Raw genomic sequence first — 27907 nt, 5'->3', positions numbered from 1 at the left:
TCATAAGTTTTAAATTGTGCCCTGTTGTGAATAGCAGCAACGAAATCCCACCAACCGACTCCATCCCATTTGGGACATGAATCATCTCCTTGGTCTCATGCATCTGCGTTGTATATGTGACCTGCCTATTAGTTACTCAGTAGCCATCCCAGTTATCAGATCAAAAAAATATATAGCACAGTTGGCCTTCCATATCCATGGGTTCCACATCTGTGAATTCAACCAACTGTAGATAGTTGGTTGACACACACGAAGTGGATGGTTGCAACTGTACTGAACATATGCATACTTTTTTCTTCTCATTATTCCCTACACAATATAGTCCAGCAACTATTTACACAGCATTTACATTATATTAGGTATCGTAAGAAACCTAGAAGTGATTTAAAGTATGTGAGAGGATGTTTGTAGACTACATGCCAATACTATGCCATTTTATTTAAGGGGCTTAAGAATCCTAGAATTTTGGTATTCAGGGGAATCCTGAAGCCAATGTCCCATGGATACCGAGGGATGACTATATATGTTTGCTACTATCCTCAGTTTCAGGCATCCATTGGGGGTCTTGGAATGTATCCCCTGTGGATAAAGGACACCACTATAGCAGCGAGGGGAAACAGACAACAGGAATGAAAACCTGTCCTAACACCTGCACTGGATAATGTCTTCTTAAACTTTCTGAAATTGCAGAGAAAAAAAATAGTCTGTAGATTAAAAGAATGCACATTCTGATCAGGGAAATTTTTTTATAAAGTGCATAATACTGAAATATCTTATTTCCTAGATAACTATTAAAATTAAAGAATAAGGAAATAATTTTCCAGCCATTCTGACAGACAATAAATAACCTAGAAAGGTAAAAAATAATATATCAATCCAGGGCAATAGCGGAGTCAAAGACAAGGCAGCATTGTCTACAAGTCCTGAAGGAAAGAGCAGATCATAATATCCAGGCAAGACGCCATCTAAGCATAGAAACCGAGGTGACTTTTAATATCACTTAGGCAATAGGTAAACTTATGCAAGCATGAAAAAAAAGAAGCTCAGAGATTACCAAACCCAGTAGTCTTTCCCAGAAACAGTATTTTGCAAAAATATCTAGACATAAAAGGAATCAAAATAAAAATTCAGGGATGAAGAAATGATAATTTTTTAAAAAATGGTGGTGAGTGTAATATCCAGCCAAGACGCCATCTACATATAGAAACCAAGATGACTTTTAATATCACTTAGGTAATAGGTCAATTTACACAAGCATGAAATAAGAAGCTCAGAGATTACCAAATCCAGTAGTCTTTCCTTAAAACAGTATTTTGCAAAAAAAAAAAAAAAATCTTGAGGGATGAAGAAATTATGATTTAAAAAATAATGGTGAGCAATGAATCTGTTTACATTTATAACAAATATTGAACAAATATAGGAACCCTGTTTACATAATAGAATATGGATGCTGTGTGTCCAGAAAAAATAAGACACAAATAACAATGAAAAGTTGTTCAGAGGTGATACAGGGGGAAATGCAAATGGCACTGATACTCTCATCTTCCATAACTGGGAGTCAATCAATACTGTATAAAACTGAACAGCTAAAACTGTCTTCAACCTTGTAGTGATTTAATAATCTCTCTCCTTTTTAAACTTGACGGGATCTCGCTTATTTTGTTTCCTCCGAGAGCCTTCATCTAGACCTGGGTAGCAGTAAATAATAATGAAACAAGCTATCATCTGTGGCGTGCTCATTTTGCATCAGGCTCTGCAGCAAGCAGAGATGCCCACCAAGCCTGGGGTCTGAAGGATGTCAGAGGGGTCTAAGTCTGAGCGGGTGGTGGAATGGGTCTGCAGTTGTAGACCCGGAATAGCCCAAGTACTCTGAAGCCACTATTGGGCTTCCAAGTACTGTGCTCACTTTGCTCCTAGCCAAGTTGATCAGCTGGCAGCAGCTAGGAGTTCCATTCGAGATCAGGCATCACAGAACAGGGACAAAGCAAACTGGCAATGGTCGTGGCATCAAGGAGTCAGTCCTGCTGAGTCAACTCCTGTTCACTCACCTGGGAAGAAGGCAATACATTTTGAAAATATTTATATATAAAATTATTACACAGTGTGAGGTTGCAAGTGCAAAGAAACAGGTAGAAAGTGCATTTAAAAAGTTCTAATGGCAAGTACTGTTTGCGTTTAAAGAGATGATTCAACGTACAACATAGAGTGAAGGCTGCTCTCCAGATACCAGGCGAAGCTCCAACAGTGCTTGCTGAGCTGCCAGGCTGTGGAATTGAGGGGTGGGGTAAACCAAGTTTACTTTCATCTCCAAGGCCACAAAGACTACGAAGGCCACAAAGATGTCAATCTGGGATGTTCCCTAACTCAAAAAACATGGAAGGTATCTTTTAAATATATATATATATATTTTCTATAATTGGACATTATTTCAAGCCCCAATTCTGCTGATTCCAGAAAATGTAATCACATTGCTTCCTTTGGTCCCCCCAGGGAGAGTCCAAATGTTTCAGAGTCAAAGTCTAAATTTAAAAGCAGTTGGGTTAAAAGAGGAATTACCAAGAATAAAATCCACACGGTTACTACATCAAAATATCGCCAGCCCCTTGGATACCATGTATATGACTGCAGACAGCACAATCACACACAGAAAGAGATGCATCTCTGTAATGAGAGGGATAAGCTGCAATTTTCTGGAAAATCTCCTCACACCTTCCCCAGCCCACCACTCCTCCCCTCTTCAGGATCCTCTAGGTTTCGTTGGCCTCCCCAGTGTGGATCCCTGGACGCTGCAGAGCTCAGCTCCCTGCAGCTCCGGGTGCTCTGATGTGACATGCTTGGGAGGGAGTCTAGGCAGAGGGTCCAGCGCTGTGCTACACATCGGGATCCTAGGTCTGCGCCCCACCCCAGAGGAGGACACAGCAAGCCAGTGTGGTGTCAGTGAGGACCCCCACTCCCAGTGCCCGCGCCAGGAACAGCCCCTGATAGCAGGACCTAGAGCCAGCAGCTTCTACCCAGGTGCAATGTGCTGGACACTTCAAAGTGAAATCACGTTTGAGTCAACCGGCCCAAGTGTTCACCATCTCACATTAAGAGACAGCAGGGCCCAGTAATTCCACCCGTCTTGTGATGTTGGTTTCACATGATTACCCACCTTCCCTGGCATCACCTCTACACTGGCAAATGATTACTGTATGGAAAATTAAATGAAAACATTCCCCTTGCAGCAGTTGTTGCTCCTCCATTGCTTGCTGTTGTGGGCTCTCGCTCTCTCTCCCTCTCCCTCTCCTTTCCTCTCTCACTCTCGCATCTCAATGATTGGTGCCTTCTTTTACAAACAGGGACAGCAGTAGCCCCATGACTACCTGGAAAGGAAGCCCCCTCCCCAGGGGCAGTAGCACAGGACGAGGCACCTCCTGGGGGCCCCAGAGTGTTTTCTCTGAGACAGCAATGCGTGAGAAGACTCAGAGGAAACACAGACAGACCTGGAGTCATGGGTGGGCTCCAATCCTGGCCCATCTGGAAATTTGCTCTGTCTCCTTGCAGAGCTTCACTTGGCAAAAACTTGGGTTGCTTCTGACCACATCTCCTCTCAGGGTTGTGGAGGCTCAGACGGAGGACAAGTACACGTTCAGCACAATGCCCTGAGCACAGTACTGTTGGGAACCTCCCTGCCCACCCCCTTACCCAGCCCTTTTGTTCTGAAGGAAGATGTATTAGTCTGTTCTCATGCTGCTATGAAGAAATACCCAAGACTGGGTAATTTATAAAGAAACAAGGTTTAACTGACTCACAGTTCTGCATGGCTGAGGACGAGTCCTCAGGAAACTTACAATAACGGTAGAAGGCACCTCTTCACAGGTTGGCAGGAGACAGAATGAGTGGCAAGTGAAGGAGGAAGCCCCTTATGAAATCATCAGATCTTATGAGAAGTCACTCACTATCATCAGAACAGTATGGGGGAAACCGACCCCACGATTCAATTATCTTCACCTCGTCCCGCCCTTGACACGTGGGGATTATTATGATTAAAGGTGAGATTTGGGTGGGGACAGAGAGCCAAACCATTTCAGAGGAGAAGGCCAATAAGGGCCTGGTCAGTTTCTTATAGACCCCACCCCATGCTTGGCACCCCTAGACACTGGACATGGTCACCATGACCTTCTGGGCAGTCCATCTCTGCCACTTTCTGCTCCCCAGGTCTCCCCAGATGAGGAGAGCCTAGCTCCACCTCGTCCTCTGCATCTTTATTCTACCAAACTTCCAAGGAAGGGCGATTTTGTCATTTCTGGAATAATTCCTACTTAAGTTGAGAACGTGGGTATTTCCAGAAAATGAATCAAACAGACAAACTTCCTTTGAAAAATTTTGCAACAGCCATTTCAGAGCTTCAGTGAACCCCAGCAGGCATATGTCAGGCGTTCAGTGAAGCCAAGAGGAAGCTGTGTGTCCAGGAGAGGTGGAGGCCATGGAACAGCCCTGCACAGCAGGTCTCCTTCCTCACTGTCCAAGTCTCTAATGTGAGATATTCGAGTGGTTGTATGACCCCCATCACCTCTTTTAACCCCTGCACAGCTAATTTGAGGTGTTGCTTCTGTTTTACATACGGGAAGCCAAGGCCAGAGGGTAAAAGAATTGGCCCGAGGTCCCTGGAAAAGTAAACAGAAGACGTAGGGCCAGGAGAAGGGTCAGCCTGTCCCCAAATCCTGCATGCTTTGTAGGTGCCACCATCCTTCATGAAGCCTTTCATCTGTTGGAAACATGATCTCTTAGAGTCAGGTCAAGAATGGAGAAGACACCAGGCACAGAGATGAACATGTCATGAGCATGATCTGGAGTTAGCCCCACAGCACCTACCTGCGGTGGGAATGTGCACCCCCAGCTCACAAATGAGGAGGCTGAGATACAGCTTGGTTAAGTGACAAAGGTGGGAGTCACTCAGAAGCCCCTCCCCTACCAGTGGTTCTGGGGAAAGCAACAAGATGAGACCCAACCAGCCTTTACAGGTGGTTGGACCTGATACAGCTCAGCAAAACATGCCCTCTCCCTGGCCTGGCTGCTGAGCAACTTTCCACCCGCCTGCACCAACACACTGGACCCCAGGGTGTGCTGAACTCTGTGTGGGCACCAAGGAAGACTGTATCTGCCAGAGAAATGCATTTGGCTCACCCTGTCCCTATCACACTGATCTCATCTCTCCACTGTACTCCTGAGTCACGATCCATAAAAAAGTGCTCAATTCTCACGGGCTCCTACCCCATCCTTCTTTTCTGTTCAAGCCTCACACCTTGCATCCTGTCTCCACCCCATGACCCACTGCTCTCACCAGGTGTCTCACAGCCTCCTAATGACCACATCCTACTCAGCCCATAGGTCTGGGACCCTCCCACTACCTGGGACCACGCCCTTAACTGTCAATAAGTGTACAGTAAGACAGAGGATTAGCCTTCTCTCACATAAATAAAGTCCTAGAGGTGAGCTGTCCCAAAGGTGCTGTGGTGACTCCAAGGTTATTAGGGACTCAGCCTCCTTCTACCCTTCTTCTCTGCCCTCCTTAGCACATGGATTTGCTCCTCTGGTAACCTAATGATTCAAGGTGGCTGTGAGAACTCCAGGCATCACATTCAAGTTCCAAGTAGCAGCAAGGAGCAAATGGGGAAAGAGAAGATTCTCTCAGTAACCCTATATAATGAGTTTTATCTTACTTGCTACTGCTACATGCTGAGAAGCTGGGAAATATGGTTTTTCATCTGGGGCTATTGGGTGTTGAACTGCTGTGTATCCTCCTTCTCTCCTTGGATGCCTTATGTCCTGATCTCATTGCCCTTCTCTGGCCATCCCTCCTCTGCCTTCTCTTTCAATACTGGGGATTTGTGGACCTCTTTCTCTTTTCTTTGCTCAGCCTTTCCCAAGACAATCTCGTCCACACTCGTTTCTAGCTATCTTCTCTTCCCTGCCTCCCCTGTAGCTTCTGATGGTGGTCCGTAGTCCCTCGGTCTCTGCATGCCTCTGACGGCTGGCCCACCAAGGCTGCTTCTCACGGATTGGCTCTGTGTCTTTGTGAATTCCTCCAGCTCTGGTCTTCCCAGTGTTATCTTCTTTGGGGGCCATCGAGACTTCCTAACAAACACAGTCCTCTAATTGAATGATTTTCCAACAAGGCTGTGTTTTTCCTACTGTGACAAATCTGTCGCTCTCTGCTACCATCCTCTATTTTGCCTCTGGTATGTCACAGTCAAGAGGGGTTGGAGAGCTGGGAGGGCAGGAACCAATGACACTAAGCCAGTGTCCCTCTACAATCATACTTGCTGGCCTGGTGCAGGCCACACTCAAATTCAGTGAAATCACCTGTCCCACCGTGTGCCTCTTTCCAGCAGTGCTCGGCCATTCAGGGGCAGGTGGGGAGAAAGCAGAGTGAAGGGAGGGCTCACCCGGGAGTGCGGCTTTACCAGATTTGCTGGAGGGAAACACAGGTGAGGAAGTTTAGGGTGTGGGAAAGCAAGCATGAAGGATTGCACCAGGAAACATAAGAGGAACGCCAGGGTCTTATCCTCCTGGGTCAGGAACGAGAGGGCAGAAAGGGGCTGCTGCCTTGGGAGGATGTAGAGGGATGAGATCTAAGGTCCTAAGATGCACAGCCGTGTGGGAGGAGGGAAGCTTTAAGCACAGAGTGGAGGGAGGGATTTGGAAATGATGAGTTCCCAGTAATAGCAAGTTTCCAGGCTGATGTGGGGCATAAGCCGGCTGACCTGAACCTCCAGAGATGGTCCCCAGAGAAAACGTCAAGGAAGACAGAGGCCGGAAGTCAGCATGTATCAGATAGGCCATCGCAATGAAAGTTGACACCATAAAGAACAAGCCGAAAGCAGATCTGGAGGCAGGTTCGTGCCTCGGGTGTCAAAGAACAGGTTGGGCCACCAGAGGTCCCAGTCCCCGGAAAGGCCACAGGCGGTGGAGCAAGGTGCCAGCAAAGCTCTGACTAGAGGGCACATGAGTGGGGCCAAGAGGCAGCAGTGGTGCAAGGACACCAAGCCCTTTTTCTCCCCTGGGGGAGAAGACAGCTGCTGTGAGGACAGCAGCCCCATGACAGGAGAGAAGGGGCATTTCCGTGACGGGGAGCAGTGAGAGCCAGGGTACAGAAGTGGCTGGAAGCCTGATACTGCTTCCATCACTTCTTCATTTAGAAAACCTTTAAAAGTGCTTCTCATATGCCAGGACTGGGGTCTCACCTACAGCATGAAGCCCCTGCTCCTACAGCGTGGAATCTTCTGCCCCCAGCCGGGTGCTCCAGCCTCTCCAGTGTGTGAATACTACTGACCCACTACACACAATATCACCGCTCCCAGCAAACACACACACTTACTTGCACATGCACATGTGCACACAAACACACACATGCACACAGTGCATCCACACACTCACTAACACACGGTCACTCATACACACACACACCTGCACATATGCACACACACCCTAAAAGAATCAGTCTGTCTTAGATCCCAGGACCTCTTCTGACTTTATAATTCTTGGTATTCCTTTTGGCCATGGTGGGTGGCTTAGTGTGGTGGGAGGGGGGCAAACAGAAAACAGGAGTGCTACAGGAGGCTGGCTTATATAGTTTCGAGGTCTCCTCAAAGCCCCTTTCTCTGGGCTCCCTGGTGACACATGGACAGTGGTTGTCATTAGTACCATTGGCCATTTTTCCAGGATGCCACCTTTCTGAGCCCAAGGCAGATGGCACTTGCAAGCCCCTTGTGGTTGGGGCAGGTGGGGCTATGTTACTAGCTCTGTCCAGTGAGCTGTGAGCAGAAGGGATATGCCAAGTTATCTCTAAAACCCTGCTCCGTTGTGACACAGACAGGCCACATTGGACTTGGGGCCGCTTTGTCAGCTGCACACAGGTGACAGCGATGAGCAGAGCTCCTGCTGACCACAATGACCTGAAGTGCAAATGAGAAATAAACTGTCCATGTTTTGAGCCACTGGTCTGTGGGTCGCTGTGACACCACCTAAGCTAGCTTGTCCTCACTGAAGCAGGTTTGTCTGTCCTGCTATAGGCACTGTGAGCTTCCAGCACATTCTGGAGCCAGCCTCGTTCTGGGTATCCCTCCAAGCATCTCACGTTTCTTCAGTTTTCCATTTGATGGCTACTCTGGCTCTCCTCATTCATTCATGTTAGCAAACCCTCCAGAAGGCTGTCGCTCTGTCCGGCCTCCTGCAGGGCGACAAAGAAGAAACATGCCTTGCCCTGCCTGCGGGACACGCCCTGTCTTCTGTGGGGGACCAGGAACAGGTCGGTGCTGCACCAGAGGGACAAGCGGAGCCCAGGGGAGGGCACCTAACACACCAGCAGTCTAGGAAGCTTCCTGGAAAAAGTGATGACTTAGTTGATTCCTGAAACCTGAGAAAGTATTGCACACAAAAAGAGGAACAGTGTGTTCAAGGCAAGTGCAAAGGCTGGGAAGAAAAAATGGCAAATTATGGGAGTACCTGTGTGCCCGTCTGTTGTGTGTGCAGGCACTGCTGACGTGCACATATATGGGTGTGGACACAAGTGTGTGCATGTATGAGTGCTGTGCAGATGTAGCACAGTGGGTAGAGGGAGGCAATTGTGTGTCCAGAGTTGAGACTAAAGACTTGATCAGGACAGCCAGGGGTGGTGGTTCAGGCCAGTAATCCCAGCACTTTCGGAGGCCAAGGCAGATGGATCACTTGAGACCAGGAGTTTGAGACCAGCCTGGCCAACATGGTGAAACCCCATATCTACTAAAAATACAAAAATTAGGTTGGCGTGGTGATGTGCAACTGTAAGCCCAGCTACTCAGGGAGGCTGAGGCACAAGAATCCTTTAAACCCAGGAGGAGGTTGCAGTGAGCCAAGATTGCGTCACTGCACTCCAGCCTAGGTGAAGAGCAAGACCCTGTAAGAAAGAATGAAAGAAAGAGAGAGAGAGAAAGAGAGAGAGAGAGAGAGAGAAAGAAAGAAAGAAAGAAAGAAAGAAAGAAAGAAAGAAAGAAAGAAAGAAAGAAAGAAAGAAAGAAAGAAAGGAGGGAGGGAGGGAGGGAGGGAGGGAAGGAAGGAAGAGAGAGAAGGAAGAAAGAAGAAAGAGAGAGGGAAAGAAAGAAAGAGAGAGAGAAAGAAGGAAAGAAAGAAAGAAAGAAAGAAAGAAAGAAAGAAAGAAAGAAAGAAAGAAAGAAAGAAAGAAAGAAAGGAGGGAGGGAAGGAAGGAAGAGAGAGAAGGAAGAAAGAAGAGAGAGGGAAAGAAAGAGAGAAAGAAGGAAAGAAAGAAAGAAAGAAAGAAAGAAAGAAAGAAAGAAAGAAAGAAAGAAAGAAAGAAAGAAAGAAAGAAAGAAAGAGAGAAGAAAGAAAGAGAGAGAAGGGAGGGAGGCAGGGAGGGAGGGAAGGAAGGAAGGAAGGAAGGAAGGAAGGAAGGAAGGAAGGAAGGAAGGAAGGAAGGAAGGAAAAGACAAAAGAAGATTTCAAGATGTCATAGCCTTGATCATTTGATCAGGGGCAATTCATGCTAAGGGGTTTAACTTGATCCCAGAAGGTACTGGGGAGCCATAGAAGGTTTAGGCAGGATGACTGTCCAAGATCGCTTTCTGCTTTGCCCTCTGGCTGCAGGCACAGAGGCATGTCCTGAGGCTGTTGTAATAACACTGAATGAAGATGCCCCACCTAGCCAGGGCAGAGCTGGAAGAGGGAGGGATGGAGTCCCCAAGAGTCCTGCAGGAGAAGAGAAGGATGCAGGAGGCGGCATCTCCATGGGGCAGGCGGGTGTCTTGGGGATGGGGCGCGTGGCCTCAGTGAGAACATGAAGCCAGGAGAAGGGCAGGATTGGGGACCACCATAAGCCAGGCACGGCTCCCCCCTGGGTTCAGCCAGCCTGAGAGGCACACTGAGGACCTCACTCCAGGGCCACACAGCCCAGTTTCATCCCAGCCCCCTGCGAGTCTCCGGAGACAACCACAGGAAGTGTGCCACGATTAATTCCCGAGTGTGATCACTCTGGACAAAGCCATTGGGAGCAGAAAGGGTATAGCACACCTATACCCATTGTACATCGGGGAAAGAGGGCAAGGGGTGGCTCACAGACGCCTTCTGGCCCCAGCCCCGCCCAGGCGCTTGGCCAGCTCTCCCCGCTCGCGCCCCCGCCCCTCCCCCGCGGTCTGTCCCAGTGCCAGCCAGGCACCTTTGGGCTTAGGGATTCCTTGGAGGGAAGCCCGCCGGGAAGCTGAGGACAGTGGTCACCGCCCCCGGTCATTACTTCCCGGGACCCGGACCCTAACCCTGCGCCCCACCTCCACCCGCCCCCAGCCGGGTCCTGGCTGTGCAGCTGGAAATGTTGAGCAGCTCACTGCTGTCCCTCTGTTCGGCCTTGGACACATCGCCTGAACTCCTGGGCTCCTCTGCTGTTAAGGGGGGAACAGCACTGTTTACTGGGGAGGAAAACTCCAGGGCTGTGGACCCTGGGGCCACGCAGGGGTTGGGAAGTGAAGGGCAGGGACTGCGGGCGGCGCCCAGGGTCTGCGGGTAGGCAGGGGGCCTGGCCGCGGAGGCTTCCCCAAGTCCTGCGCCTTCCTAGAGGGGGAGGCGCTCATCTCGGCTGGCACAGCCACCGCGGGTACCGAGGCTCCGGGACGTGTCCGACCATGCCTCCTCCCGCGGTCCCGGGGCCACCCCGCATTGCGCAGAGGTCCCGCTTCCCGTTCCTCCCCTGTGGTGCAGCTCATTACTCTTCCGGTGACCCTGGGCATACCACGCTTACTCTCCAGGCCTCAGTTTCCCCATCTGTGCTGTGAGGAGTGGAAGGAACGGGATGGCTAGGAGCCTTTTAAGCCCGAGTATTCCATGTTCTTTCCGGTCCCGCGGATCCAGGAGGCGCCCGCCGAGATGCACGTGCCGCGCGCGCCCTCCAGTGCCCGGTTCCCGCTTCTGCACGGTCCTTGCTGGGCAAGGGCGCCCCAGGAAAGGAGGAAAGGAAGAAATCCGTACATTGTCCTTATTGTGGAATGATGAACAAAAGAGTCAATAGGGAAGGGAAAGGGTAAATAAACCTCAGAATGAAAGAATAATAGGAAAGTGGTCATGAGCGCGCCAGCGCATGAATGAATGGGCTCCAAATGAATGCCCGCACAGAGTAAACGAGCCTTGCTGGTGTCCATTTTCAAACATGTCATTTACAACAAAAGTCACACAGCAGATAAGACTGTGTCCATGGCTGACATGAAATCCTGCCCACCCTCTCTTATCTGCCCATCCCCTGGTGTGAAGCTTCTCTGTGTGGTCAACCACTCCGAGTCCTCCTTTTATTTCCTACCTCTGCATCAACTTTTCCTGTACTGGAAAGCCCCCTCCCAACTCATGTGGCTGCCCCTCCTCATCCTTGAACTGGGGTATGACCAGCCCTGTGAGTTCAGCCCCTTCATCCCTTCCTGGGGATGCCTGCTGAGGAGCTTCCCCATCGTCAGGGTCACACCCTCTATGCATCTCTCCCTCCAAGCCTTATTCCCCATGACCACCAGGACATCTAATGGGCACATCCCCAGCGTCTTAAGTGTTTGGCACATAAGAGGTGCTCAGGACGTCGCTGAGGAGTAAAGGTAGTAAAGAGGGCAGTCAGTGTGCCAGTGACCTGCCTACACAGAAGCTGCTGCCCCCAGAAGTGAGCTCCCACTCTGGGCCCCATCCACCTGCTCTAAAGCTGACAGCCAGAATCCCTGGCCCCAGGACAGGACAGGACAGGATAGGACAGGAGAGCAAAGGTAGGGAGAGCCATAGGCACAGGATCCCAGCCAGGAGAGTCCAGCAGGGTCCACTGGGACTGGCAGCTTTGCCCACCCCCCTACTGACAGAGTTCGCGGTGGTGCTGGGGGAGATGCCTGTTATTAAACAGGAGCCCATTCCTCCTCCACTGGCCTCACCATGATTCCCCCAGGCTGGGTCTCACCTGGGACAAGAAGCTGTGTGAATTAGCTTTGATGGTAATCACAGAGCAGCAGCCCAGGGTGGCGCTCTCAGCCTCCAGTGCTAACAGCGTGACCTCCCTCCTCCCCAGGTCCTGGCAATCTACTTCCCCACTCCCTTTGTTCAGGGAGCCTGCGGATTTCAATACAGCACAATTAAAGGGGCTCCAGCAGAATAAAAATAGTGTCTGATTCCAGAAGGGCTTCTTCGCTGTGACCCGGCAGTGTCTCTGCTGATCAAAGCAGAGGCAAGGAGGCCCCGAGAGCTCATTTTCTTCTCCTTATCTGTGTAGTCAGATCTGTTTCATCTCCGCTGTCCGGCGGGCACCATTGGTCACCTCAATTTTCTGGTTATTGCCCTTTCTGAATGTGCACACAGGAGGGGAAGACATGGCAAACCACCTGGCTTGATTTAACCAACCTTTGCGGCGCCTTGGGTGGGACAGCCCCTCAGGCAGGCCTCAGGAGCAGCTCTTGAGTGAAGCAGACAGGCTAGCTGGGAGGCTGGAGACCTGGTCTCCTCCCCGGACCGGGCACTCATTGTGTGGCCTCACCAATCCCAGGGAGACCCTGAGAGTTGCTTCTCACCAGCAGGATGGGGAACCAGAGTGCAGACTGGGAGGGCCATGCAGCGGCCACGCAGTAGCTGGGGAGAGCATGGAGCCAGCGGCGTTGTTTCTACAAACCTGTAGGCTGCTCCTCCACTCAGCCCCTCGTGGTGCACTCCATGTGTCCCAAGCCCAAAAACCTATGTCCTAACACAGTAAACTTCTCTTTTTTAAGGATGAAATATCTGCAGCTGGATGGGGACTGGAACCTAGGGCCATCTGGCCCCAGAGCCCAGATTTTCCAGTATGTCGATATCTATTTCCTCCTGCAACCATACTGCGTCCAATAGTCTCCCTAAAATGCCAGTGGGTCTCTCTTCGAATTCCTCCAGGAACTCTGGAGATGGAGGGCAGCTCCTTCCATTAATGGTTCAACAGATAAGACTTCTTCTTAGCAAATGGTTCTTGATGTGGAGCTGAGAACCGTCTGCTTGTAATGTAAACTCAGAGCGCCCATTTCACCCTCAAGACCACGTGGTGAGTCCACTCCTGTCACTCACAGTGACCCTGTAAGTAGTAGATAGCCACTGCCTGTCTCCCCTCCCCTGCACCCCTCCAAGCTCAGCACCCCACGTCCCTTTGTGGGCCCCCAATGTTCATGTCTCACCCCTCTTTGCATCCACTTTCTCCCTCAAGTACTGGCTTTTTTTTTTTCAAGCAGGGAGTTAGGATGGCTGGAGTCACGGCAAAAAGCTATCTCCCCTGTGGTGAGTGCTGCAAAATCCTTGGGATTTTCTGTCCCAGCTCTCACGTCCCAGTGACACACACTGCTCCCAGCATCAAGCTGGGGTAGGGATAATCTTCCTCCAGCACCTTCCTTCTTCCAAACCCTGCCACCAGTTTCCACCTGCCTTTGGCCGCTCTGCTGTACCTCCCTCCAGTTGCTTTTAGCACTGTGTGCAGAGTCACCTGTGGCGGTGTGTGTAACAGGAGCTACTGAACCCTTGCCAATAGGAGGGCCTGCACCTGATTTCAGTTGTCAGTTTTCTTCTAACCCAGCCTTCAGTCTGAGCACCCCAACTGATCATCACACGTTACATCATCTCTCCAGGTCACTGCTTCCAGGAATAATGACAGGTGAAGTGCACCTTTTCTCCATCACCACTACTACCACCCAAGTCTAAAATAAGAACCAAACCTTTTCTCTCTCATCGTTTTAAAATGTTATTGGCAGAAATTCCACGGTAGCACCTATACCAGCCAAAAGTGTCTCAACACGGGAGACACCAGGTGGTCTCAGCCTATACAAACCTGTTCCCTCATCCACCCCCAACCTGAACAGGAGCCTTGGAATGCTGGTTCCCTGTCCAACACGACTGTCCAGCACTCCATGGCAGCCAAGACTCTCCTAGCCCCAGCCTGTGAGCCCCAGCCGCCTCCTCCAGCAGTGGCCCACCGGGGGTGAAGGTCCTAAGGTCCCGTCCCAGCCTCTGGAAAGCCAGAGCCCACAACAGCTACAGTCCTGCCCAGCCCTCCAGGTTCACTAGGCAGATGCATCTTTAGAACCTTCTGGGGCCTTGAAGTGCCGGGGTAGGGGCGGGTGCTTCTCCTTTTGGGGCCCACAAAACCCACTTCTTACTCTGGCAGTTACTGAGATGCATTATCCAGATCCCCTTCAAGAAAGGACTCACTGCTCAGTAGCACAAGGAGTGGGTTCCCTGGCACCCCAGATGCTAACTCCTTCAGGCTACTCAGCTTTCAAAGCAGTCATATTTCTCTGGGTCATCCATGGCCAATAACTGAATATGCCAGGGGTATGAGGGCCTGGCCATGTCCCCAGCGCAGACCTGAATCAGGCAGGAGCCAGGACAGGCAGCCACTGCTCTGGAACCCTCCCAGTGTGGATAAAGACTTGCCAGGCCTCACTGGTCTGGGGGCCCCTTGCCTGGTCCTGCTTTACTCTGTTCCTTCCACTGGTGCTACTCCCTGGTCAATCTTTTTTGTTTTTTTTTGTTTTTTTTTTTTCTCAGATGGAGTTTCGCTCTTGTTGCCCAGGCTGGAAGCTGGAGTGCAATGATGCAATCTCGGCTCACGGCAACCTCCGCCTCCCAGGTTCAAGGGATTCTCCTGCCTCAGCCTCCCAAGTAGCTGGGATTACAGGCGCCTGCCACCACCCCCAGCTAATTTTTTGTATTTTTAGTAGAGACAGGTTTTCACCATGTTGGCCAGCCTGATCTTGAACTACTGACCTCAGGTGACCTGCCTGCCTCAGACTCCCAAAGTGCTGGGATTGCAGGCGTGACCCACTGCACCCGGCCCCCTGGTAAATCTTCTATTCCCCCTGCTCCATCCATCCAACACATTGCTCTGGGAACACTCTTCCTGGCCATCCCTTCTTGCCTCACCATCCCACAGTCCACCACCTCCGGCCTCGCACCTGTCACCCTCCCTCCTTCTGCACCTGGGTCTCCACAGACATGGCACAGCCCTCCCTGCCCTCTGAAATGACCTAATCATCACCACCCAGTCAAGCTAATTCTCGCCTTTGGGTGGCTCTATCTCCAGGCCCTGGAGCACTGCCAGGCACATCCTTGCCCTCTCCATAAATACTGTTGAACGAATGAACAAATGGATGAATGACCGAATGAGCAACCACGGCAAGGAGTCCTGCCGAGGAAGGGGAGCGCTCCTCCGCAGCGATGCCCCAGGGGACAGGAGCGGAGGGCAGGCACCCAACTCCCACACAGAGGCCTCTCAAAGGGAGATGACTTTAATCACCATGAGAGGGGGCAGGGACTCTGCACCAGTGACAGGTTTTAATTTGTAATAGTTTCCATCCTCATTTCCCGCTTCTGTTCCACTGACAGGCTGCATGCGCTTAAATCAGCTTTGTCCTTTCTCCTCAAGGAGAAACAGACTTCCAAGAGGGAGCCGGCGGCTTGTGCGAGGGAAGGCCTTTGCAGGGAGAGATGGACACGGGTGACAAGGGGAGGCCGCTGGACGCAGGAGAATCTGGGGTGATGCAGATGCACCCTGTCTTAGTGGCAGGGGTTGTGTGTATCCACCTTATAGAATCTTATTGCATGCAGGATGTCCCTGCACAATGAGATTCTATGAGGATGGTCTTATTACTTCCATTTTTAAGCTAAGAAAACTGAGGCACAGGGAAGTTGAATATCTCTCATGAGGCCACACATGGAATGCATGCTGGGGGTGGGATTCACACGGGGGCCAACTGACCCCAACAGGAGCGTCCATGAGGACCTGAGACTGTGGCGGTTGCTTGCAGGGTATGGCTGAAGTTTGCTAAAGCTGTGGTCCCCACCCCTCACCACTTGCTGAGAGCCATCCACTCTCCCAGCATTGGTGCTGTGATTGTGAGCTCTCAGATGGCCATTAACCAGATTCAGTAATTCTGCTGAGCACCTACTCAGTGCCAGGCAGTGAACAAGGAGACACAGGCTTGCTCCTGCCTCAGATGCCAGGGCAGAGGATGATTACAGGCAAAGCCTATGCACCAAGCAGGTGTGTACTGCAGAGACAGGCATTAAGAGCTTTCTGGGAAGGCAAAGTGGGGAAGGCAAGTCTTCCTGAAAGGAGGATCCAGAAAAGCTGGTTTTAAAAGACCAGCAGTATCTGGCCATGCACCATGAGGTCAGGGACCACCAAGCAGAGGGAACCATGTCTGGTTCCCAAGGGTGCACAGAGTGGGAGCAGGCATTCAGAGCTGGCAGTGTGAGTTGGGACTGGGGATGAGCCCACCCAGGGAGGAAGGGACTAATGAGGTGCTCAGGGCAGGTGGTGGCTTACAGGAGCCAAATCTTTTGAGATGGGCTCTGGTGCTCAGTTACCCAGGGTGGACAACAGGTGCTGGTGGGCGCTGGAAGCTCTCGCAGGGATCCTCACCCACTCACTGCCCTCCCTCGGACCCCAGGAGCCAAGTGTGGACTGCAAAGTGCTGAGGTGAAGAGGAGATTCCATGTTGGGTAGCACCTTCTCACTAGCTCCAGACAGCCACATTTAGAAGCCAAGAATGGGACAGCAGCCCAGATGGTACCTGATGTGTTAAAAGTATCTGTCTTGGGCACTGCACAATTCCTAACACTTTGCACAGTGCCAGGCACATAACAGGGACTCAACTAATACTAAATGAGTGTCTAGATTGAAGAATAAATGAATGAACACACAGTGGAGCACGGTTTGTTTATCAATCCATTCTGCTACAAAGGAAGCACTAACCTGTACATCCATCAGCTGACACAACTCACTCTCACTGAGACAATCACACACCTGTACACACTCCCAAGTTCATGCACATGCACACACAAAAGAACACCTTGACAAGCGCGCGCGCGCACATATACACACACTAGAGAGGTGGCTTAGTCACAGATGTCAATTCATAAACAGAGTGCAGGGGCGGGGGACGGTCTGCCAGTTAGTGCAGGTCACCCATTAGTGGCCCTGAAATTGATTTAGTTGGTCATGGACAGTGTTCTTTCAAAATGGATAAAGGAAGAACAAGAACAAAATAACAGAAAGATAGAATAGCCACTCTCAAGAGGTCTGGCGTAGAGATAGAATAGCCCATCCCAAGAGGTCTAGAGGAGAAATAGAATAGCCCCTCTCAAGAGGTCTACAGTAGAGACAGACTAGCCCCTCTCAAGAGGTCTACAGTAGAGACAGAATAGCCCCTCTCAAGAGGTCTAGCGTAGAGATAGAATAGCCCCTCTCAAGAGGTCTACAGTAGAGATAGACTAGCCCCTCTCAAGAGGTCTACAGTAGAGATAGACTAGCCCCTCTCAAGAGGTCTACAGTAGAGACAGAATAGCCCCTCTCAAGAGGTCTAGAGTAGAGACAGAATAGCCCCTCTCAAGAGGTCTAGCGTAGAGATAGAGTAGCCCCTCTCAACAGGTCTAGACTAGAGATAGAATAGCCTAGTCTAGAATAGTCTCAAGAGGTCTAGAGTAGGTGCTGGCTCCAGGGGTGTGTGCACCTGTGCTCTGCTGCTCCTCACAGTGATGTTGCTGTCCAAAGTTGCCAGAGCAGCTGACTAGCGGCACCACTTGCTCATGCTCTCGGGTGCCATCTGGAAGGAAAGCAAAGGTGTTCTCTGCTGTGGCTGGAGGCATGTCAGCTGGGCTTCAGCAAGAACCCTCTGGCTGTGGATTCTCTTGCTGTGCTGCGGCCTCTCCGGTGTGGAGAAGGCCATTTTCCCACTGTGTATAGGGACTCACTCCTCATCAGCCCCTGTCCTCAAATGTTCACAGTCTAGTTTTAATATCCGAAAACGGCAACAAAGCCGCAACTTAGAGTGATAAGAGCTGCTGTAAGCATACATACGAGGTTTGGTAGGGATGCCGAGGGCTGTCTGGGGGTTCAGTGACAATTTCCTGACAGTTTTTCATGGGTGTGACATGGACATAAGCCCTTAAAAATAGAGAAATTTGAGCATATGGGAAAAGGGGGAGGTGAAGGGGCCGGGGAAGCAGTGGGGATGGGAGCAAGGGCACTCCAGGTGGAGGGAACAGCATGGGAAAAGGTACAAGAGCTTGGGAGACCACAGTGCTTTCTGAGAACAGCAGGGATTTTTGTGTAACCTGAACATAAGTTCCACTGGGTGTGTGGCACTGAGACAGCAGCTGGAAGGATGGGTGGGTTGGGATTTGGTGCACACATGCTGTGCCTGCCCACTCAACTCCATCTGCCTGGCTCCAGGGAGGAAGACGGGAAAAGACAAAGAGACGTCTCACTGCCTTACAGCTCTTGGGATGTCCTCTTCCTCTCCATGCCCCATGCTTTGGATCTTGGTTTGGAGGTCTCTGCTTTGTTTTATAATATTTGCATCATTTAAGGAAGCACTGAGCATTCCAGAGCCCTGAGCCCTGCAGACCCTGTCTGTACACTCACTCCTTACTACCAATGGTGGTAAAGGAAGAGTAGGCCCAGTCTGGGCCCCAGATAGCGCCTGGAACTTTATTCCTCAGGATGCCAACATGGATCATTCATGGCAGCATCCTGGAGTGGTGCAAATCAGCAGGCCCCATGTTCCCATGGAGTGATTTCACTGAGTGGAGCTAAGACGAATTTTCCTCCAACCTGCACCTCAGAGGGATCGTCGTGAGTTAGCTTCTACTCAGTGCAACCATGCAGACCTCACCGTCTCTGCTGCATGCCTGCTAACTGCAGCAACGGTGAAAAAAGACATGCATCTTGGCTCTCTTAGAGCACACATAACACAGCCACATGGGGCCATGCTGGACACTGGTCAGTCAAGGGCTGTTGTGCGAGGCACTCCCAGGTCCTCAAACCTGTGAGGGCAGCTGGCTCCTCCTTCATAGCCTTGGCACCTGCCAAGCAGCCCCCCAGGCCCTTGCCCATTTCTCAAATAGTTTTCCATAAAAGACAGCTTCCTCTTTGTATTAGTCAGCATTCTCCAAAGAAACAGAACCAATAGGACATATATAGATGATGATGATAGATAGATAGATAGAGATAGATAGATAGATAGATAGATAGATAGATAGATAGATAGACTTATATACACACATACATACACACGTGTTTACATGCATAATAAGGAATTGGCTCACACAATTATGGGGTTAAGTTCCAGGCTCTGCAATCTGAAGTCCTGAGAACCAGAAGGTGTAAGTTCCAGCCTGAGCCTGAGTTCAAAGGCACAAGACTGATGTCCCAGCTTAAAGACCATCAGGCAGAGAGCTCAGGTTCTCTCTTACTCATTCTTTTTTCTGTTTAGGGCTTCAACTGGCTGGATGAGGCTCACACTGGAGAGGGCCATCTGCTTTATTCCATGTACCCATTCAAATGTTAATCTCATCCAGAAACATCACATGGACACACACAGAATCACATTTAACCAAATATCTGGGCACGCTGTGGCCTAGTCAAGTTGATGCATAAAATTAATCATCACACTCCTTGAATGCGTGTTCACCACCTGCAGTTACGATGGGGAAAACACTTAGGACATGCTTCCCTCCCACCAGAACCTACATCCCATGGTCCCAGGCATCCATCCTGTCTCACTCACTGCTAACCTTGGGCCTGGCACTAGCACAAACAGCCACCCAAAGATAAACACACATGGCATACACAGAATGCATGTATGAAACACACAACCGCAGGGTCTGTGCATACATGCCTGAGTCCACCTGTGTAGCTGTGTTTGCATGACACCTGCCCACCAAGCACACACAAACATGCTCATCTAGCTGCACTCCCTGAGTACACGGGTGAGTTGAGGAAATACAGTAGTGAAAGGGATTTGGACAGAAATCGGGACTCATGACTGCACACTCTGGTGGAGGTGCCTGGGAAAGGTTGTCGAGTGAATAAATGAATGACTGCACCAAGGTGGCAGGACCTAGGTGCTTCTTAAAAATAGTCTCCTTAGCATTTTTCTGCATTTTCCAAATGGTTTAAAGTGGATTGTATGTTACCTATAAAATGAGAATAAACTGTAATAAGTGACTATTGTCTTCATTTTTCTAAATGCTAATTTGTGAAAGTCTCTGAGTCCTCTCCCCTGCCAATGTTTTTCTAGTCTGAGGCCAAGAAGGGCATCTTTCTTTGCCAAGTGACCACCATGTGGGCCTCCTCACCCTTGTTCTGAATACTAAGTTTCATTGTTTAGAGAGGAATGAAAGGCTTATTTCTTATCAACTCACTCAAGGTGGCATCTGCCGTCTCATTATCTTCACAACCACCCATGGGCAAGGCAGGCTGACCACACTTCACAGAAGGGGAAACTGAGGCTGGGGGTGTTCCTTGCCCTTGTCTGGTGCACAGACCAGAGCCGAGCCCCACCACACCTGCCAGCCAGACTCAGAGGTAGAGAAGACCTGGAAGTGGCTCAGCCCGGGACACACAAGGTAGTCTTAAGTCCTGATTTCTGCCAAAATCCCTTTCACAACTGTTTTTCCTCAACACATCTGTGTGCTCAAGAAGTACAGGTAGGTGAGTTTGTTTGTGTGTGCTTGGTGGGCAGGTGTCATGTACACGTAGGCATGCAGGTGGACTCAGGCATGTGTGTGCAGGCCCTGTGGTTTTGTGTGCATTGTGTATTCTGTGTACCATGCATGTGTTTGTCTGTGGGTGGCCCTTTGTGCTTGTGGGATGCATGTGCGTGTCTGTTTCATACTTGGGGGAAGGCACAGGAGAAAAAACGATATGGTAACTGTTCCCCAGAAGTTTCCAGTGTCATTAAGGAGAAACATTAGATGCAACAAGGTGTTAGAGAAAAGCATCACCTGCAAAAAGTTAAGTCATGTGACCTGTCCAGGACAGGGCACTGGACCTGGGTCAGATGGGATGAGCTGAGGGCCTCATCCAGCCCCATCATCTATGAGCTGGGAGATTCCACCCAATGGACTGGACCTCTCGGCTGCCTCGTCTCTGAGAGAAGGCAGTGAGGGGCTCCCATGAGATCACTCTGACATAGCACCTGGCCTACAGAGAGAGCCAGCAGTATTAGGAGAGTGGCCTTGGATACAGATTCAGGGGAGAAAGGAGGTGGCCGAGAGCCAAGCACTCAGGAAGGTCTCCTGGAATAGGCCGGTTGAGTCAGGTCCTGGAGAATCCATTGCAGAGCAAGGTATAGCTCAGGGCGGCCAGGAAAGGCACAGGATGCCAAGATCACATCAAACCAAATCAGACCTCACCTACTCTGAACGACAGCTGCATGGTGCAGACCCACCTGGAGCCTCCCACCAGCCTCCCCAGACAGCCACATCTGCTCCTGGCCTGCCTCAAGGCTGGCTACCCCAGCCACCTCCTTCACCTCTCTGGGTGTCCCGACTTTCATCACAAAAGCCCTGATCCTTCTCGCACGATTGCAGGGGCCAGGACCAAGGAAGGATGGAACACATACCTCTCTCAATTTAAGGAGAAAATAAATGTCATAGTAAAAACGAGAGGAGCAGGGCTCTCGTTTGTCTGTGAAGTCTCATGTACAGGGAGTTTTATCAGCCATGAAATTAGCCCTTCATGCTCTCCTACGCCAACAGCCTGGTGAGGGCTGGTGGGAGGAGCTGTCTCAGCACCACCTGCGAGCCTCAGGGGACCCCACTCCCTAGCCCAGACCGCCCTACTGCCCTTGGATGATATAAAACACAGCCTGTTTTGTGGCTGCCACTAACATGGGCCACCAGGTCACACACAGGGCAGCACCAGGCACAGCAAGGACACAAAAGTCCTGTCCCTGCCCTACACTGGCCACAGTTTCTGCAGAGCTGTATTGGAGGGGCTCCTGAGTCAGGACCAAAATGAGGCCAGTCTCTCCACACCCATGGAGGCCAGCATCATACATACATAATTACATATATAAACATATGTGTCTTTAACTGTTTTGGCTTTGGGATGACAGCGTATGGCAGTAGGAAACCCAGGAGCTTTACAGAAAAATCTGGGCTCAACGCCTGCTGCCCAACCAACTAAATGTTGCTGTGGACAAGTTCCTTCATCTCTCTGAGCCTTTGTTTCTTCATCTTTAAAGCTGGGATCACATCACCTCTTCTGCAGGTGGAGACGATCAGAGGAGGCAATGCTAACTCAAGGGCATGCCCTCTGGGTGCTGGGGCCCACTGCCCCTGTTCAAGGGGCTTCCTGAGCTTTGAGAAGACTGGGAATGGGCTGCTGTGTCACTGAAGAAAATCACATGCACACACACACACAAACACATGTGCACACATGCACGCACACATGCAACCACACGCACACATGCACACAAGTATTCTAGATCCCTGAGGCTTGCAGTGCACGTATCCTGATGGCTCCCTCCACAGGAATATTTTTCTGCGTCTGCCTATGTCTGAGATGAATTCTGGCAGCATCCACAGAATCAACCATCTGACCCAGGTATTTCAGGATGAACGAGCATCAGAAATGTTTTCCTCCATTCCTGCCCTTGCCTGGCCCAAGTGTTATTCAGGTGATTGCCCCATTCAAAAGGAAGAAAAGATCCATTCACATTCTCTTTGTTGCTTTTCTCTCTCTCTCCCCATCTCTCCCTCCCTCCTGTCCATCCCTGGCCCTCTCCCTTCCTCCCTTCCTCCCTTCCTCCCTCCCTCCCTCCCTCCGTCCCTCCCTCCTCTGGGACAATCTTCAGCAGGATGTGGGGTGACCAGAAAGTCCCTTTCCCACCCTCTCTGCTACAGAACAATGAGACTTGAGCTGACCCACCTGGGTGCGGGGACTGAGGCCAGCATCCCTCACAGCGCTCCTTGGGTTTTTGGACCACCAGGGTCTCCAGTTCTACAGCACACGCACCCAGCCCATCCCAGCTGGCCCTCAGCCCTATCTTGCTGCATAGCCAGAATTTACCTTCAGTCAATGACAATGGCATAAAGTAAGGTTGAGCCACAGGTACCGCAGGGCTCGTGGGCATCCTTGGGCCCAGGTGGCATCTTCGCACAGGGCTCTGTGAGTCACAGCATGACGCCGGACCCTCTCAGGAGCCAGAGCACCCTCCTGTGCTGAACAGTCTCAGCCACCTGCCTCAGCTGCTTTTAGAAACCCAAAAGCTGGGAATCTTTTCTCCTGAAAACACTCAGCAGTTGTACAAAGGGGACTGTCTTGATGAGATTAAAAACAAATTGGGCCGGGCGTGGTGGCTCACACCTGTACTCCTAGCACTTTAGGAGGCTGAGGCGGGTATATTGCCTGAGCTCAGGAGTTCAAGACCAGCCTGGGCAACCCCATGGTAAAACCACGTCTCTACTAAAAAATACCAAAAAAATTGCCAGACGTGGAGGCATACGCCTGTAGTCCCAGCTACTCAGAGGGCTGAGGCAGGAGAATTGCTTGAACCCGGGAGGTGGAGATTGCAGTGAGCCAAGATCACGCCATTGCACTTCAGCCTGGGTGACAGAGCAAGACTCCATCTCCAAAAAATAAAACATGATAAAAATACTAAACAAATTGATGAGAATCGTGTGGAGGAAGCCACGTTTTCAAGACTCAGATTCCAGCTCCACCGCTTACCTGTTATGTGACCTCGGGGGATTTGGCAAGCCTCTCTGTGTGTGGACGTCTGCCTGTATAAAATGAAGATAACAACGAGCCAATGCAAAAAGCAGCTCAAAAGTATCAAGCACTAAGGATCACTCAAAAATGTGGCTGTTGATAGGTACAAATGCATTTGGTTTCTGTGTTCTTTCCATGTGTGCCTCTATTCTCTGAGCCGACGGCAGGAGCACACAGGATAGCAACTCAGTGTGGTTAAAGAGGAATCTTCGTGAGGATCTGAACTGTTACCAGGCAACACTTACCTACCTCACTCCTCCCAGTGAGCCCATGGGAGCTCAAGAATAACAGTAGAATGTCCTGGGAATGCAATGTTCTGAGATAAAGATAAAAGATAAGAGAGAAAAGATAAAGATAAAACCCAAGTGGGATGCAATAGCACCTCTCCCACTTATAGACCAGGTAACGGACACTTGGAGGGTGAAGGCTCTCTCGGAAACGGAAACCTGGTAGGTGACAGCTGGCCCTGCTGTCCCTACGGCAGCCACTGGCCAGTGTGGCAATGAGCCTGTGAGTGCACCTCCTGTGGGCTGAGATGTTCTGTGAGTGTAAAACGCTGGGTTTAGACAACTTAGTGCGGAAAAAAAGAGACAAAATATCCAACTAGTCTAAATAAGGATATAAAATATCTAACTAGTATCTTTCATAGTTTAAGTTGCAGTCATATTTTTATATATTGGGTTCAATAGAATATATTATGAAAATTAATTTCACCTGGTTCGTATTCTTTAAACACGGCTACGGGAAAATTTAAAAATTACATTTATGCCTTACATTTGATTTCCATTGGATACGCTGAGCTAGACGGTTCCTTCCTTGGCATCAGCGGCAAGTCCTCTCCCGGGATGAGCCCACACAGTGCGCCACCGCTAACAAGAACACCTTCAGAAAGTCCAAGGTCTACCCTCAGCCCCTGAGCTCCTGTGTGGGCTGCAGCTAAGGAGGGCACCAGCGCCTGCCTCCTGGAACCTGGGGACCTGAGAAGCAGGTGCCTGTTTCCACTCAGCCTGCTGCCTCTTGGGCTGCAATCCCTACTACTTGCATGAGTCCAGTGAGAATGAACACACACACACGTTAAGCAATGAGATTTTATTATTCACAGTAGACAGCAAGGGACAGGAGAAGCGTAGGATTCATGGCAAGCTGGTTCTCCAAGGCTCTAGAAGCTGACTAGGGTGGATGGAGTCTTGTCTGCCTTTGTTCCCACCTGCACCACAGCTGAGGGACCCTGGAAAGCAGCCCGCCCAGGGTTTTATAGCCCAGGGACGACATGATTGCTGGGCTAAAATGTTGAAGGAAATCCTGTTTCTAAGGGGACAGAAGCAGAGCTGGGCTGTTCCAGCCAGTTTCTCTTTATCTCAGAACATTGCCTTCCCAGGACATTCTACCATTATTCTTGAGAAGTATGAGTGAGAAAGGAGAAAGAATTGGGCTGTTCCAAGGCCACCCAGAGAACCGTCCTGCAGAGACTGCCCTGGGGCTGTGACAAGTCCAACCCTTGCATGGCTTCACGATCCATCCTTCTGTGTATCATTTGTTCAGAAGGGGTGACCCAAAAACCAAGTCTGTCACTCACTTCGAGGGAGGTGCATAAGGAAAGCCCAGGAGATGGAGCAAGAGGGATCTGGAAGAAGACTCCTCTACAGAAAGGCTGATTTGATAGTGCTGTTGTATTTTTCTTATCTTCCCCTTAAGCCAAATGAAGGGGGCTTCATAAGAACCCTGTGGAGAGCTTGGTGTGTGTCCCCAGGGGACACAGGGTGGCCCTACCTGGACTCCCAGCCAACACAATCTCCTGGAGACCATGTCCTTCCCATGAGCCAGGATGGAGCCCACATAGGGAAGTGAGAGAAGGGCCTCTGGGGACACGTGTACCTCAGGGGACCCAGAGAACCTCTGGAGCCCAGGCCAGGAGTATCCATGTAGGGACTGTAGTGAGAGATCCCAGTCCTGATGCCCCAGGCAGGGGACAAGTCCCCAAAGCCACCTGAACAGAACCCGTGACCAGGCCCAGAGCACCTCACTGCTCACCTTTCCACTCATACATCAGCGCCATGGCACATGTGGAAATGATGTCATCTGTTACAGGCTGTGGTATCCCCAATAGCTCCAGTAACCACTCCCCTTCGACCTCTGAAAGAGAGCTCTGACTTTTAGCTGGGCACAGGGTTGCGCCCCATAAAATGCCCCTTCCTCCTTTCCCTTGCTCTAGGTGTCAGCGTGGCAGTGAGTGCCACAGGTGTGTAGAAATAGTGTGTGGGTGCCCAGAAAATCTCAACAGGGAGCAAGCACAGGAGCCGTTTCCAATTCTACCTTGTTTGGATGGTTCCCCACTAAGTCTGCTGCATTTGCACCCGAAGTCTGAGTCATATTTGCAAGGACAAAGTATTTTCAGGTGTCGGGGACGTTGGAGAGGCCTGGAGCCAGAGAAACAGTGGGAGGCAGGTCACAGGGGGCCTGGCACAGCCTCCCAGGAGTGCTGGGTGCCAAGGATGATGCAGGCAGGACGCTGACTCCTACGTGTGTCTGTTTCCAGAAAAGTCACTCCAGAAATCGGATTCCAGATCAGTAGACCCGGCAGGACGCAGTGGCAGTGTGACCTTAGGTACAGGCGGTGACGATGAAGAAAAGTAGAAAGAGGGGACAAATATGAAGAAGGTTCTAGAAATGGACTTGGTGATTGATCAGCCTTGGGTGCTAAGGGAAAAGTGGGGTCCAAACCCAGGCACAGGTCTGGGCTTTGGCAGTCTTGTGTCTGCCAGGTCCGTTCATGAAGAGGAAGAGGGAGAAGGCTGCAGAGGGAGGCAGGCGGGGAAGGCATGATCGCAGTGTGGTTGGGCTAAGGTGGGAATCTGGACATGTCCAGTAGGCAACGGTGTGTACAAGCCTGGAGCTGAGGAGGGAATGATGAATTGTCACAATAAACTGCACTTAGAGGGTGCTTAGGAGATGCCAGAGTATTCCAAGCACTTTCATGCAAACCATTATTATCCTCTTTAAACAGATTTTTTAAAATGAGGCACAGAGAGGTTGGGAGTCCAAGCTCTTAACCACTGTGCTGTGCTCCTCTCCTAGAGGAAAACATGAGAAGGGCTGAGAATGGCCAGTTCCACAGTCAGGAGGCCATGGGCACCCTAAGCTAGAGCAGGTTTGTGGGGGGTATGGAGGGCAGGTACCAACTTCAATGGATATGGGAAACAGCGGGTAAGAGAAACACCACAGCTGTGGAAGAGAGGCAGGAGGAGAGGAGGGTGATAGCTGGAGAAAGATGCTGAGTGGAATTTTCTCAGCATTGGAGGACTTGAGTGGCTTTAAATGCACTGGAAAGCAACACACACAGAGGCCTGGCGGTGTAGGATAGAGAAAGGATAGTCGATAGCATCCGTCCCCAAGGAGGAAGGAAGGGATGGAATCTTACAAGGTGGAGGAATTACCCCACTGAGGAAGAGAAGAGCAAGAAAGGAAGGGAGGCAGAAGAGATGAAGGGATATTGGGGTGGGGGAGAGGAAGGGGCCAAAGCAGGACCCACACAAGTCAGTTTGTTAACCTCTGGCAGGGAATTTCTGTCTGACAAAATCTTCTAATTGCTCAGCCAAAAAAAAAAAAAAGGAGCAACCGTCCCTGAGATAAGGGGAGATCATGAAGCCATGGCAGGTGCAGGAAAGAAGCAGGGTTTCAGTGGTAGCTGTGGTGACAGGGACAGTGTGCTGGCCTGAGACCCCCTTCCTTCCCTGGGGAATAACTTGAAGCTCACAGGTCTGGGGTTGTGATCAGAGCTTGCTGTGGAGATGCCTGCTGAGCTGGACACAAAAAGTTTCCTCTAGGTCAGAGCTACTAATTAGATCACTAAGAAAATAACAATAAATTATAATTTGGCATGAAATAAGGCACTCTATGGACCTCCATCTGCCTGCCTCTGTGATGCTCTCTCAGGGAAGAGAGGAGCTGGGACAGGGAGAGGACAAGATGAGAACTCTCCATCCTGCCTCGTACCGCAGAGCAGCGGCCTGGGGTCAGCAGCCACCTCTGAGCAAGGCAGCAGCGACTTGCGGGACTACACAGCCCTGCCCGGCACTGGAGCACGCGGAGAAATCGCCACAGCACTAATTACCAGGCAGAGCACTGATATCCCATAATTAAATTAATTCAATACGTTCCATAAAATAAAACTAGCATGACCACTCACCAGGCTCCCCACACAAGGTTGTGATCGTCTCATTTCAGGAATATTTATTCACTCCAGATCCCCAGCACTTTCCAGCCAACAGGGACTGTTCACTCTTGTAATTTAGTTCTTTTTTTTCTTCCTGTGAAAATAAATTACCTAAACAAATTGAAAAGAATAAACAG

The 27907-nt window shown here is 50.5% G+C and overlaps 1 long non-coding RNA gene across 1 annotated transcript; it reads right to left on the bottom strand.

Moving 5' to 3' along the window:
• On the bottom strand, positions 1–27861 carry LOC105492437 (uncharacterized). Its single transcript, XR_011609667.1, has 3 exons — positions 27744–27861; positions 23516–23568; positions 1–2048 (listed from the first exon to the last, which is right to left on the bottom strand). It is a non-coding gene; the product is annotated as an uncharacterized lncRNA (long non-coding RNA).
• Positions 27862–27907: the final 46 nt, after the last annotated feature.

Source organism: Macaca nemestrina, chromosome 11 (genome assembly GCF_043159975.1).
Source record: "Macaca nemestrina isolate mMacNem1 chromosome 11, mMacNem.hap1, whole genome shotgun sequence".
NCBI classification, from domain to species: domain Eukaryota; kingdom Metazoa; phylum Chordata; class Mammalia; order Primates; family Cercopithecidae; genus Macaca; species Macaca nemestrina.
Note: the sequence above shows the minus strand (reverse complement) of the source record. Positions and strands in the feature narration are given on the sequence as shown.